The sequence below is a fragment of the Tamandua tetradactyla genome, chromosome 14 (assembly GCF_023851605.1).
Source record: "Tamandua tetradactyla isolate mTamTet1 chromosome 14, mTamTet1.pri, whole genome shotgun sequence".
Classification (NCBI taxonomy): domain Eukaryota; kingdom Metazoa; phylum Chordata; class Mammalia; order Pilosa; family Myrmecophagidae; genus Tamandua; species Tamandua tetradactyla.
This window is the reverse complement of record NC_135340.1, coordinates 48,816,940-48,830,337: the sequence shown is the minus strand read 5'-3', so window position 1 is coordinate 48,830,337 and position 13,398 is coordinate 48,816,940. Positions and strand designations below refer to the sequence as shown.

Genomic DNA, 13,398 nt, shown 5'->3' with positions numbered 1-13,398 from the left:
TTAAGTGTATGCATAAACATTATATCTAAGTCACATACTGTATATTAGTTTCTTAGATAAGAGGGACATGAAACACAAAAATGATGCACTCTTCATGTTTGAAAAAACAGAAAAGGTTAATTCTTCCTACGTTAGCAATCAGATATTTGCAAGATTAACAACTCCTTTAAACACTAGTTGGATTTAGCCATAATAAGAATATAAATACAATAAGACATTCCTAAGGGGAATACAATTTTTTAAAAATTTCCATATTTGCTACAATAAATGTTATGCCTGGAAATTTTATAGCTAACAGAAACACAGAAAATACTATACCCAGAGCTAGAAAACTGTTCCAGTACAAAGCAAGTCTGATATATTACCTCCCAAATACACAGCATATCCCTGGTAAAGTAGTAAATTATGGTTGCAAATGAGGCCACAAACAAAATTTTGCTCAAGGCATGAATCATAAATTCAAACAATAATCATCTCCTATGTGAGGCACAACTACTTTGTTTGCTTCTTAGACACTGCTTCCTAAACATGAAGATGAAAGTAGGTCAAGGAAATTGAGCATCTTTTTTCTCAGGAAGTATGCTATGATACTGGGTGGCACTGCCTTACTTAAAATTGCACAAACCTGCTCTGCGGAATTCTGTTGGGTTTTTATATTGAAACTAAAAGTGTACCTAGTTATTGTTAAATGGTACTTTTAATCTGTTTAGTAGATATGATTGTTCAGTATTGCTTGAACATATCTGGGAGCACGTTATTTTTTCTTTATGTTTTTAGATTTCCTTAAAGCCTAATCCTACTAAAACCGTTTTCAACACAACCTTAAGAAAGCTGACTCTTATTTAAATCTGCTCAAATCACTGTAAGACTCATTAAATTAAATCACTTAAATGCTAGTTGTAGGAATTACCTTTGAAGAACACACAATTTAAAAATATTGTTTGGAATGCAGATTTTTAAATATCAACCTAAAGATTTTTATTTATGGACAATGAGAATTTATAGCAGCATCCTAGCCTGTAAGGTTTTTAGCTGTTACAGCCTTCCTATTACTTCAGCAATGAATATCAATAGTAATAACAATAACAATTCTCACATTGATTGAGTGCTTACAGTATATTAGGAACTATAATATGTGCTTTTTATATATTATCCCATTTAATTTTCACAATGAATATTTAAAGCAGGGATCATTTTTACATGTTTTGCAGAATAAGAAATTAAAGTTTAGAGAGAGATATAAAGTGCCTTCTCCAGAGTCACCCCAAGTGAGGCACTGGGCAATCAAAGAAGGATTGAGGGACACTCTATTTCCTGGGGGTGGGGGAACAACTATAATGTATATATGAAAACTTTCTATCAGTTATAAAGCCAGGAGGACATATAAAATTTTATTTGTTTTAAGCTTATTCAATTGCAATCAATTTATGGCTACTGTTAGGGAACTAGTAAGTTGGCTCAATGATCTACATCAATGTAATCTTTCCATAAGCATTTATTGATTGCCTAGTGTATACCAATCTTTACCAGATGGTACAAATTCAATGGTGGCGAAATAGAGGTGATCTCAGCCCTCAGGGAGATTTTATACTGGTGGGAGAATCAGGTCAAATAAAATTTGTCTGCAAATAAAATAGTTTAAAATTAGGCTGAATAGAAAATATTAGAGTCTGGGCAGGTGATCAGAAGATATCTCTGAAAAGATGACATTTAAGCTGGTGCCTGAAGGATGAGAAACTACAATGCCAAGCTATGAGAAGGGTGTTCTAGGCAAAGTAAAATATATAAAGGGCCAGAGACTGGAAACACCTAACTCTGTGTGTACCAAAAATGGGCGTGAGGTGAAAACGGTGCGGAGTCTGTGTTGTCACACCTACCCTCTGATTTTCTCCGTCTCAGTGACCCGTATCACCTCCACCTAGCTGTTCAAGATGGAAAGATGGGAGTTGTATTCAATTTCTCTAGATTCCTCACAACCCATATCCCCTCAGTCGGCAAGTCCTGGTTGCCTTAGGTATGTTATCCTGAATCTGCCCGATCCTTTCTATTCGCCATCTCCATTCGCGGCCCTAACCCTACTTAAAATCATCTCTTACCTGAACCACTGTTATAGTTTCCTAATTGGGTTCCCTGCCGGCATTCTGCCCCCTTCAACTCCGTTCTCCTTGTGGAAGCCAGAGCCATTATTTAAAAATGTAAAACATGTCACGTAATTCCCCTACATAAAACCTTCCCAAAACTTCCCTTTATATTTCCTTCTGATCCTCACATAGCAGATTCCCATTTTGTCTCCTATTTTCACTTAAATGCTACCTTCTAAATGAAGCATTCCCTTACCGCTCAATCCAAAATGGAACCCATTCACTGATATCTAGTCTTTTTAACTCTCTGTTTATGGGAGATGAAGGGGGAACCTTATCTCTCTTAACCACTATGTCTCTGTCCCTTAAAATAGTGCTCAGTGCATCGCAGAGATGGAATTTATATTGTAAGGGCTGGAAAGGTAGGCAGAGGTCAAGTCATCCATGGGACCTCTTGGCTGCAATAAGGTATTGGGATTTTATCCCAAATTCTACAGGAAGTTTTGGGGGAAATTTTGAGCAGGGCCAACTGGCTATTGAAAGGTAGAGAATGGACTGAAGAAGAACTAGAATAGAAGGAAGAAGATGGTGTTCTAGTTTGCTAGCTGCCGGAATGCAACACACCAGAGACGGATTGGCTTTTAAATAAAAGGGGATTTATTTTGTTGGTTCTTCAGAGGAAAGGCAGCTAACTTTCCACTGAGGTTCTTTCTTATGTGGAAGGCACAAGATGGTCTCTTCTGGTCTTCTCTCCAGGCCCCTGGGTTCCAACAACTTTCCCTGGGGTGACTTCTTTCTGCATCTCCAAAGGCCTGGGCTGAGCTGCAAGTGCTGAGATGAGGAATGCCGAGCTGCTAGGCTGTGCTACATTGCGTTCCCTCATTTAAGCACCAGCCAATTAAGTCAAACGTCACTCATTGCAGCAGACACGCCTCCTAGCCGACTGCAGATGTAATTAGCAACAGATGAGATTCACGTACCACTGGTTTGTGTCCGCAGCAACAGAACTAGGTGCCTTTACCTGGCCAAGTTGACAACTGAATCTAACTACCACATGTCCACCCCTTGTCAACTTGGCAACTACTCACATCACCTTAAACAGGTGCAAAATATTCTCTTGCTGTGGACCTGTGAATCTCAAAACAAGTCCGGTGCCAATAAGCAAAGGAGGATATTCACAGGATACAGATTTTCATTTCCATTGGGAGAAACTGGAAGAAACACAGATGTAAAACCTGCAGGGCAAGCGCCGTGGGATTTCAAAGTCTGAAAGTCATTCATCCTTCGGCTATAGGAAGTGGCAGTCCCACCCCTTCCAAGGGCCTATGCAGTGGCCGGCCTCTTTCCAAATCAACCTCGGGGAACATCGAGGAGACCACCTCTGGGCTCCACTCTCTCCAGGCATCAGGGCCACCCCTGGGCTCGCTGCCATTTCTGGGGCACACGCTCAACCCCTCCACATGGTGGCAGCCAGGCTCTCCCAGTCCCCCAAGGAGCGTGCTCTGCCTTCTCCAAGGCCTGAGGCTGCACAACTCTTCCACTGCAATGAGAGGGGAGACTCAACCTCGCCCTTCAGGGTAAACTCACCCTCTCCATGTATATGGGTGGGTCCACTCTCCTGGCTGAGGTTTCTTGGCTTCAGACCGGAGCTTCCATGGTTCTTACTCTGCAAACTCCAATTTTTCCCTTTTGTGTCCTCCTTTGCCAAGATTGGCAGTGGTTCCATTTACACCAACAGTCTCTTCAAGCCCTCCAAGACTTCTCCATCAATCTCTTCACAGTTCCTCCAGGAATACGGCATTGCTTTTGATTTACTATTTTGCTTGGTAGGGGCAGTTCTAGTGGCTTCCACTTGGCCTTTCCCACCATAATAGCCCTCACTGCACAAGTTAGAGAACCAACGTGGGGATTCTGCCAGTTGCTCAGTATGTCTATGCCAATTATACATTCCGGAACTGGGGAAATAACTACAGGATGCGTCCGGGGGCCCACTGGACCCACTGTGAGATGGACCTGAGCTAAAACTCCATTGATCACCTGGCCTCCATAAGCCCCCACTCCTGGTACCAAGATGTATTAGTTAGGGTTCTCTAGAGAAACAGAATCAACAGGGAACACTTGCAAATATAAAATTTATGAAAGTGTCTCACGTGACCGTAGGAACGCAGAGTCCAAAATCCACAGGGTAGGCTGCAAAGCCGATGACTCCGATGGATGGCCTGGATGAACTCCACAGGAGAGGCTCACCAGCCAAAGCAGGAATGCAACCTGTCTCCTCTGAGTCCTCCTTAAAAGGCTTCCCAAAGGATTGGATTTAGCATCACTAATTGCAGAAGACACTCCCCCTTGGCTGATTACAAATGGAATCAGCTGTGGATGTAGCTGACGTGATCATGACCTAATCCTATGAAATGTCCTCATTGCAACAGACAGGCCAGCGCTTGCCCAATCAGATGAACAGGTACCACAACTTGGCCAAGTTGACACCTGTCCCTAACCATGACAGATGGATAAGAAGATCACCTCAGATTTTGTCTTGGATTTGGATGGCAGCGTTGGAGATAGAGAGAAATGAATGACTTTGTGACATATTTTCAACTTGCTGATGAATTGAATTTGGAGAGTAAGGTAAGAGAAAAATCAAGAATAGTACCTAGATTTTTTTTTTTCCTGATAGAGTGGGGAGAGAAGAGTTAAAGGAGTATGGACTTGGAGGTAAAACAATGAAATTCGAATTTGTTGCATTAATCACCAGATTGAATTTTCTGGCAACACATTTGAGTTTGTTTCAGTTCTGGTATTTTTCCTCAGAGGAGCAATTCAAGGAAAGGTCAATATAGTAACGGAAGCAAATACCTCTTTAGCAGATATCTTGCCTTGATTAGATGGCAGCTCTAAAAAAATGCAAGTAACAGGCTATGAAGAATGAGGAACATTTAGCTCTTCATATTTTATGCCATCTTTTCAAAGAAACTAAAAGCAATTTTGAAAGGAATTTCCAGTCCTAAATATAAAAAGTTCTCATGAATTGATAAGGCTTTTCATTGCATTAATCGGAAGATAATGATGTTACAGTTTTCTACTCTTCCATTACTACTGTAGAATTTTTCCAAGCAACCTGTATCACAAAAGGTCTGTGGGACAGAGAAGTGGAGGTTACCTGACACTATTAGCAGCAGGGTATCAGTCACAGTTACTTAGAGAAGCCTGAGGGTATGAACCCTGTTGTTGGAGCTGAGATTGAAGCCTCAGTAGAAGTAGAATGACAGTGTTTTGTGGGGTTCTTTTGTGGGGTGCATGGTCCGGGAATCAAACCCTAGTCTCCCACATGGAAAGTGAGCATTCTACCACTGAATCACACATACATCCAGAATGACAGTGTTCTTTAAAGGATAGTGAAAAAATGGTTAAAGGAGCATAGCAAGAGAATGGAAAGTACCTTGGGTAGTTTTCTGGCTCTAAGATAAAATGAAATGTTACTTTTCAGGTTTCATAGTCAACTTGAAGATTAATATTCTAGTACATGTCAAATTATTAAAAAATTAAAAATGACTTTTCAGTCATATTTTATCTTGATGACAAAGGAAGCCATTATGTTCATTTTTATTCTCTTAACATTGTCTAGGAAACAAGAATTTATTAGACTCTGATATAATTCTAAATTCATTAAAGTCTGATCAACACAGGTTTAGAATACGAGGCAAATATTAAGAATGCAATCAAAAGTAGGTAAATGACAACAAAAACATTATCTTGGATATAAGTTGTACTTAAAATCCTCACAGAGAAAAATAAAATAACTATTAGTTAAGAGGTAAATTAGTTAAGGTAAATAAAGAACCATAGTGAGTGTTCTATTTGATAAAGAGGTTATGAGAATTGAATAATTAATATTTTCAGCTATCATTTTAATATTATAAAAAAGAAGGGGGGAGAATATCAAAATTTTTATGATTATTGTTGAAATAACATATAAATAACTTAATAAATAAGACATAGACAAAGGAAAAGCATGCATTAATATAAAATCAGCAAAATAAGCTGAAAATTTTATTTACAACATTCCTAGCCTGTTAATTTAGAAAGAGATGTCAGAAATATCCATTCCCTGCTGTCACCAGCTGTGGACAGTTTGAAGTATCTCAGTCCAGCAATAAAGTACAAGAATAGGAGCTTCTCTCCTTTCACTCTACTAGGTCCCATTTTCCCATTAGGGATTCTAAAGTCTCCTGGAGGCATAAAGAAGAATACTCATCAAAGGTTCGAAGAGAGTTTCCATAAAGATCCAGCCCCAAATTGGTAATGATTCCCTTTCTGTGATAACTGCTCATATGCTGGTAGGATGAATCCTCCTTTGGCCTCTGTTTTGAGGATAAGATCTGGTTCTCTGATCCACACAATTCCTAGGCATGTGACAGTCTTTCCAGACAACTTGCCAAAGAATCTTTAACCACAGACTGCTTACTGGACCGAGGACTGAGGTCCAAACCCCAAGATGTCTACTGCTGTTCTCAGTTCTTTTCCTTAGCATCCTCTTTTTATTTCTACCTCCCCCCATCCTTTATCCTTCACCCAGAAAAGCCTTCGTCCTACTTCTTTTCTCCCCAAAGGACTTTATATACCATCAGAAAGGAACAATCAGCAAGAATCCCAACATTCAACAACACATCATTTGCTTACCTTCTTTCCCAAGAGAGCGAAGAAATGTTTTTATCACTTCTGCTGTCTCAGTTTTTCTTGCAATGGACAAGAAGTCTCAAAAAATGTAAACATTAAATAGGTAAGCATACACATAGAGGGGAATGGGTTTTCTGACCTGTATTCTGAACACTGGAATTTAAACAGCTCCTCTCTGTCAAGTGATTACCTAAACCCTTAGATCCTACCTCTTCAGTTTCCTATAAAATGCACTACCAAAGAGCACCTGCATTGATGCTTTGAAGCATTAGGAGATTGCCCCCAAAAAAGTATCTTGTTGGGCTACAGCAAAGAGCAATTTTAATTCTAAGCCAAGGAAAATAAAAATAATAATTTCTGCTAATACTAACCTGATTCTATTTTCATAATACAGAAGTAGTAAATAGAACATCCTAGGAAAAATTACTGGGATCCTTAAACTCCACTAAGAAAGAAGATAACAATTTCTAAAAATTTATTTCCAAAGAACAAAAATAAAATGAAGTGGTTCTTGTTTACCGCTCTAGGTAAATATATTTTTACCAAGGCCATTTGGGCAGAGATAAAGCTGACAATGGGGATAAACCTGCATAATTGAATAAAAGCCATCACAGTTGAAAAGCTCACCAAACCCTCTTAATAGAAATGTTGCCATCTATGCATTAGAATGCATTTGTAGAGAATTATTGCCATGACTTGTCAGGCTCTTTCTAACTAGATTTACTATAATTTAGACACTGTTTCTATTAACCTCAGCTCTCTATAGGTTTTGAAAATTGTACTAAATTCACACTTCAAGGCTGAGACCTCATCTGTTGAGCTTCAGCCTGGAGCAGATATTTTTTTATAGGCGAGTTGTAAGCTCCTAAACATGAAATGTAGTGATAAAAAGTACAAGCAAAAAATAATGATAATATATTCAACAAATATTTTTTCTAGTTTCACTACACTACATGTGAAAAATGGAACTATATAAATTCATACCATGTGCTAATATAATAGGGGAGTAAAGACAAGTAGGAAATGAGCATCAGAACTGTGATCAGAAAGACAGGGGTATGGTTCGTGTATCAAGTGTTATTTTTCTACTTCCCATCATTTCAACAAGGCATGCCTTCCAGCATTGCTAATTTTTGATACTGTATTTTTGGTGGGCTGTGAAACAAATCCTGTGAACTGAGGTAGTACTATTCCTATTTCACAAATGAGGCAATCAGGGAAAGAATGGCCATATAGCTAAGTCAAAGGAGAGAAGGAGAAATTCCATCTTCTCTGTGTTTTACTACTCTGAGTATATTAGGAGTCAGCAAACCATGCAATCCACAGTCACAAAGCAGCCAAAAGCCATCAAGCTGCCTCAAAGTTTCTGGACTCAGGAGAAAATGCTGACAGACAAAATATGACCCTGGCAACCGCATGTTTTTTTTTTAAAAAAAACCCATCAGGAAAAACAAATTCATGTGGTTTCCCTTCCCTTCCCTTTGACATGGTTTTCTTGTACTGTCTGTTGAAGGCTCATGCCTGCATGCGTGTACCAGTTGGGAGGGTTAGATATACTTGTTTAAAGTGTGTGTAATTGACATATGCCTATAAAGACAGCCCTTTGTGTCCTTAGACCACTTCCAGGATAACAGTCTCATACACCAGAGTCAAAGGATTCGTGATAAGAGGAATGTGGCAGTCACTCAATAAATGAGTAATAATCGATTAAGAAGAGGGAAGTAGAGGGGTGCATGGGTGGCTCAGTGGTAGAATACTCACTTGCCCTGTGGGAGACCCGGGTTTGATTCCTGGTTATGCACTTCCCCTCTCCCCCACAAAAAAATTGACAAATGGTGCTGCAATAATGGGATAGTCACATGGAAAAAGAATGAAATGTGACCCCCACCATATATCATACAAAAAAAAAAAGAAAAGGTAAGTAGAGAAATGGCTTAAGAAAGAACTAGAAGAGGTGGCATAGCCCACTAAAAAGCCTTGCTAAACTCTTAGAGGTGAGATATTTGCTTTAAGAGACTTCCAGAGGTATAAAGCGTTCCTCTTGTTCTGAGAAGAATAAAACCCATGGGGAGCTGGAGACAATAAACATGGCTCATGCCCCCCCCCCCCCCAAAATACTCACGGGGAGAAAAAAATAGACACTGGTAGTGACAAGATAGACCCAGCATGTTCCACAGCAATAAAATCAAAAAATGAAGAAGAGAGTAATTAGTCAATCCTCATAATGTTACAGCAAAATTGAAAGAGAAAGGATTTGGAATCACAGGAAAACGGCTTTAACCCTCAGTAGCCAATTGACCTCAGACAAGCTCTTAAATTCACCAGCCCTCAGTTTCCTAATGGGTAAATGGGGCTCATCCTAGCAATCTTTACCTCATATGTTGATTTTCTGATTAAGCTATTGATTTTAATGCAAAATGAGGTCAAGTGGAAACTTCACCAGGAAAGTCTTGTGACCAAAGGGTCAAGTCTAAATTCTAATAATTTATCCTTATGACTTTCCCTTATCTATATCCTGTCAGCAAGGACCAGGACATTCAAAGATGGTGTTAGGGTAGAGAAATCTCAAAAATGGAATTGAATAACTGAAAGATTCATAAAATCAAGGAAATCAAAGCATAAAGTAATTAGTTACTTACCTAAACCTCTAAAATACCAATCAGTATTTCAAACTGAAGCCCATTCTAATTCTTGAAAACCCATGGTAACAGCAGGTACTTTGCATAGAGGCAGTTCTAAGGCAAGGCTTGAAGTCTCTTTTATATTGCAACAATCAGCAACGTTTTTTGAACATCTATATGCCTTCTTAGAGCTGTGATAGTACCGAGTGTTCTAAAGATTTCCTCCTTAGCCCAGATCACATGTTTTTTTTGCTTTTTTTTTTCCTCCTCCAATTTAGCTGATCTCAATGCCTCATAGCCTGAGGTCTGGAGAGCTGAATGGTGTAAGGACTCACATCTGCTAGTTCTGTAGAATCTCCCGGGTTTCTGCAGTAGCAACATTTACATCTTCATTACTGAAACTTCCCAACCAGATAATCTCACTCCATAGACTGCAGACCCTCTGAATCTTCCAGATGCTTGGCATCCAATGAACAGAAACCTTTTCTCATCTACTGTCTCACTTCACTTGCATTGAGCAGTTTGTGAGGCCAAAGATTCACCTTGCCTAACCTTGTGACCCATTTCCTTGAGATCTTCCTTTGACAGCAAGATTTCGGCAGGGAAGGGGGGAATCTAAGTATAAGAGCCTGGGTGCTTTCACAGTTGCACCAGTTTTATTTGTTATGGAACCATTAGAATTTGGCTGAGAGGACTGAACAGCAGGTAAGCTATAAGTTTCTATGAGCAGCTCAGCATGATATTTTTTCCTGAAGTGCAACAGAGTGCATCCTTTAGCAGAAAACTTAGCCACCACCAACCACCTTTTTAGTTGTATTATTTGGTGGTCTTACACTATCTGTTCCTAGAATTTCTCCCTTTAGTCTTGATGCTTCAGGCAAACTCTGAATGGCCAATGGGAGGAGCTGAGGAAGGGAAACTGAGGAGAAAGTGTCAAGAACCCTAAACCAGAAAATGAAAATAAAAAGGCTCTGTGCATCCTGTATTGGATACAGATGTACATAAGGCAGTAACTCTGTCCTGTAAAGTTGCCAAGAACCCACCAGCTACATATGGCCTCATCGTAGGATGGAGAACAGTGGTGAGATAATCTAATAAGTGTTCTTTTACTATTGGAAACAGAGCTATAAAGTGAGCAATTGTCCTAGCTCTCCCTGATACCCCAGCAGCTCATGAATACCTACCATGGAAAGGGGACTGGTCTAGGGGCTGAGACCAGGTTTCTCTGTCTGTCTCACTTTTTCTACCACAACCATGGTTTATGTTCTCATTAACTCTTCGCTGGATTCTTAAAATCGTTTTCTAATAGATCTCTCCCCTTCCAAACCACCTTTCACACCGCGATGGGACTGATATTTTTCAAAATACAACTTTGATCACCTCATTCACCTGATCAAAAGCCTTTACTGGCTCTATAATATGTGGTCAATTAAGTCCAAAGTTCCTGACCTAGATTTTAAGAACCTTTACAAAGTGGCCCTTTATTTTATTTTATTTTTTTACCTTTTCTGTCTTCACTTTCTTCTCCTCTGGAGAATTATATCACTGTTTTGTAGTCAGGCCTGTCACTGCGTGGCTTGGCTCTGGCATGAATTTCGTTTTCCCTGGTAAGTCAAATTACGATATTCTCCTAACAGCATTGTTCAAATTTCAGTTACAACAATATATTAACTGTGAGAAGTTACATAAACGACAAGCGTCACAGCTGGTTCATCAGTCCACAAATCACTATTTAAGTAACAGATATGCTTGGTAACCAGGAACCAATCACATCATATCTTCCAAAGTCCATCAGCGATTGGTCACTACACGTCCGTTTTTCAGTTCACGCAGACAGCAAAGCATGTAGTTGTGTTGCCTCCTTGTCTCCCAGCAATAAGCCCACATGACGTTGTACAGTAATAAATGACTGAAAGAAAGAATTGGCCGAGAAAGATGAAAAATCCAGCAAAGAAATAAAAGTGACAATGCTAGATGTGAAATTCTAATCCAGTGTAGAGTTACAAAAGAATCGCTGATCAGACGGTTGTTGGCATTGACCATGTTTGAGAGATGGAGGATATGCTGCCACAGAGACCTGGTGAAGGTGAACTCACAAATTTGAGGAAAGTGGTTTTGATGAAAAGGATGAAGATGCCCCAGAAAAAGTGATGCTCCCCACCAAAAAATCTTCACTTGAAAGAAACTCTCAGAGATACCGCATGACGTTGAAAGGACAAAGGATAAAATGCCAGAAGCTGATCCAAATTTAGAAAGGAATATGGCAATAGTATAACACACACAGACGAATACTTGTTGTGTCTCATAAACTATATGGCAAGAACAAGGCAAGCAATTTTCAAACTACTCTTAAGTTTTTTACAGAGAAATACAACACTTCAATGGTCCTTCTTTAAATGTTTTTCATACAGCGTTCTAAATAATTAAACATTAGTTTTCTTTTTTCTTTTCCCTACATATTTATAACAATAAGACAGTTTTTAATGTTTTGTCAAGGTTTGAAAAGTCATGTAACAATCATAATTTTTCTTATTGAGTATTAAGTTTGCTTTGCATGGTTTCAGCTTGCATAGCCATTTTATGGTCTCTCCTTACTGGGAGAAGCTAGAACTGCCCAGACTCTAAGCTCTATACTCTATACTCTAATCAAATACTCACCATTATCCCCAATATAAAATATGTGTAAATCTTCTAGCAATATCTTTGTCACATAATATTTGCTTCATAAATATTCATTTCTACCACTCTCTCTATTCAATGACTTTGAGTGTATTTCCCCAGTCCTATAATTACTTCCCCTTATAAAAAGAATGCAACTTCCTTAAGACAGTTTCTGATATTCTACTTCGCAAATTACAGTGATCCCTCCATCCTTTGACACTTCGTCTACTATAATTTTTCTAGAAATTCATTTCAACTGTAAGTCACCTCTTACCACACCTTTTCTGTAAAGTGATACTTTTTTTGTTGTTTTGCAAAATAGGAAATTGTATGTTTCAATAGGATACAGATTAATATAGGCCAAAAAAAATAAGGGCAAAATGGGTAAAGAGAGGTCAAACTAGAAATTCTGTTTTATTTTAATAAATATAAAAATCTTAAAGCATAACTTTGCTGGGAAACAGCTAACATACTATATCTTTTAATTTTAGTGTTTATAGAATACTGAATACCTCTAAAATGTCTATGTTAAGAACAAAGTACACGTGAGTTTTATTCCCCATGGATGCAGGGAAAGGACCACTCTGTGTACTATGTATTTTAGCAATCACTGCTCCCAACAACCTCCCAAATGCTTTGCTCAATTGCACTTTTATACATTGCCCTTGAATAAATAGTTGCTTTGCTCTGAAATCCCTTGAACCAACAGCTCTTTCTTGAAGACCTCACAAGACTTTTGATAAAGACACAAAAAGCAATTGATTTCCCCCTTGTGAGAAAATGCATTCAAAAGATTGGTAAACAATATCTATCATGCTATCCCTTAAGAATGCATCCTTTGATTTGTACTTTGAAAAAATACACACAAGTCAATATTGGGTTTTGTTTGTGTAAAAACCACATACAAGATTTTCTGGGACATTGGTCCAATATATTTACGGTCGTTTGGGAGTGGGACAAGCAGTTTGCTGCTCATATTCATGTTCGATTTGACTTATTTGAAATCAGGTCTAGGTTATACATACTTTGGATGAATTTCTGCCCACATCATGTCACAACACTCTACATTACGCTGCTATGAATCGGTACATTAGTGCCACCCCATCTGATGGTGGTCACATCAGCAGCCTTTTTATTAATCACATTCCCTTGGCGATGGTTGACTGAACTAGGAGTGTGCAAGCACCCCAGTCTCAGGCTGTCAGTGTTCATTTTGGTGTGTCTGGACTTAGGAGATGGAGAGTTAGAAATGCAAGAGGGGCATTTTCACTCCCCATGCAGATGAAATCAGACTTGAGAGAGAAAAAATAAATAGATAAGGAAGTGACTCTCCATAAAGGAGCAGAAATGAGAAGTAA

The 13,398-nt window shown here is 38.9% G+C and overlaps 1 long non-coding RNA gene across 3 annotated transcripts in view; it reads right to left on the bottom strand.

The window, feature by feature from the left end:
- The window catches only part of LOC143655882 (uncharacterized), a 114,097-nt gene extending 103,001 nt beyond the window's left edge, over nucleotides 1–11,096 (bottom strand). For all 3 annotated transcript variants that reach the window (XR_013162330.1, XR_013162329.1, XR_013162331.1), the window contains exon 1: nucleotides 10,883–11,096. This is a non-coding gene — a long non-coding RNA (uncharacterized LOC143655882). The remainder of the gene's footprint in view (nucleotides 1–10,882) is intronic.
- Between the last annotated feature and the right edge of the window lie 2,302 nt (nucleotides 11,097–13,398).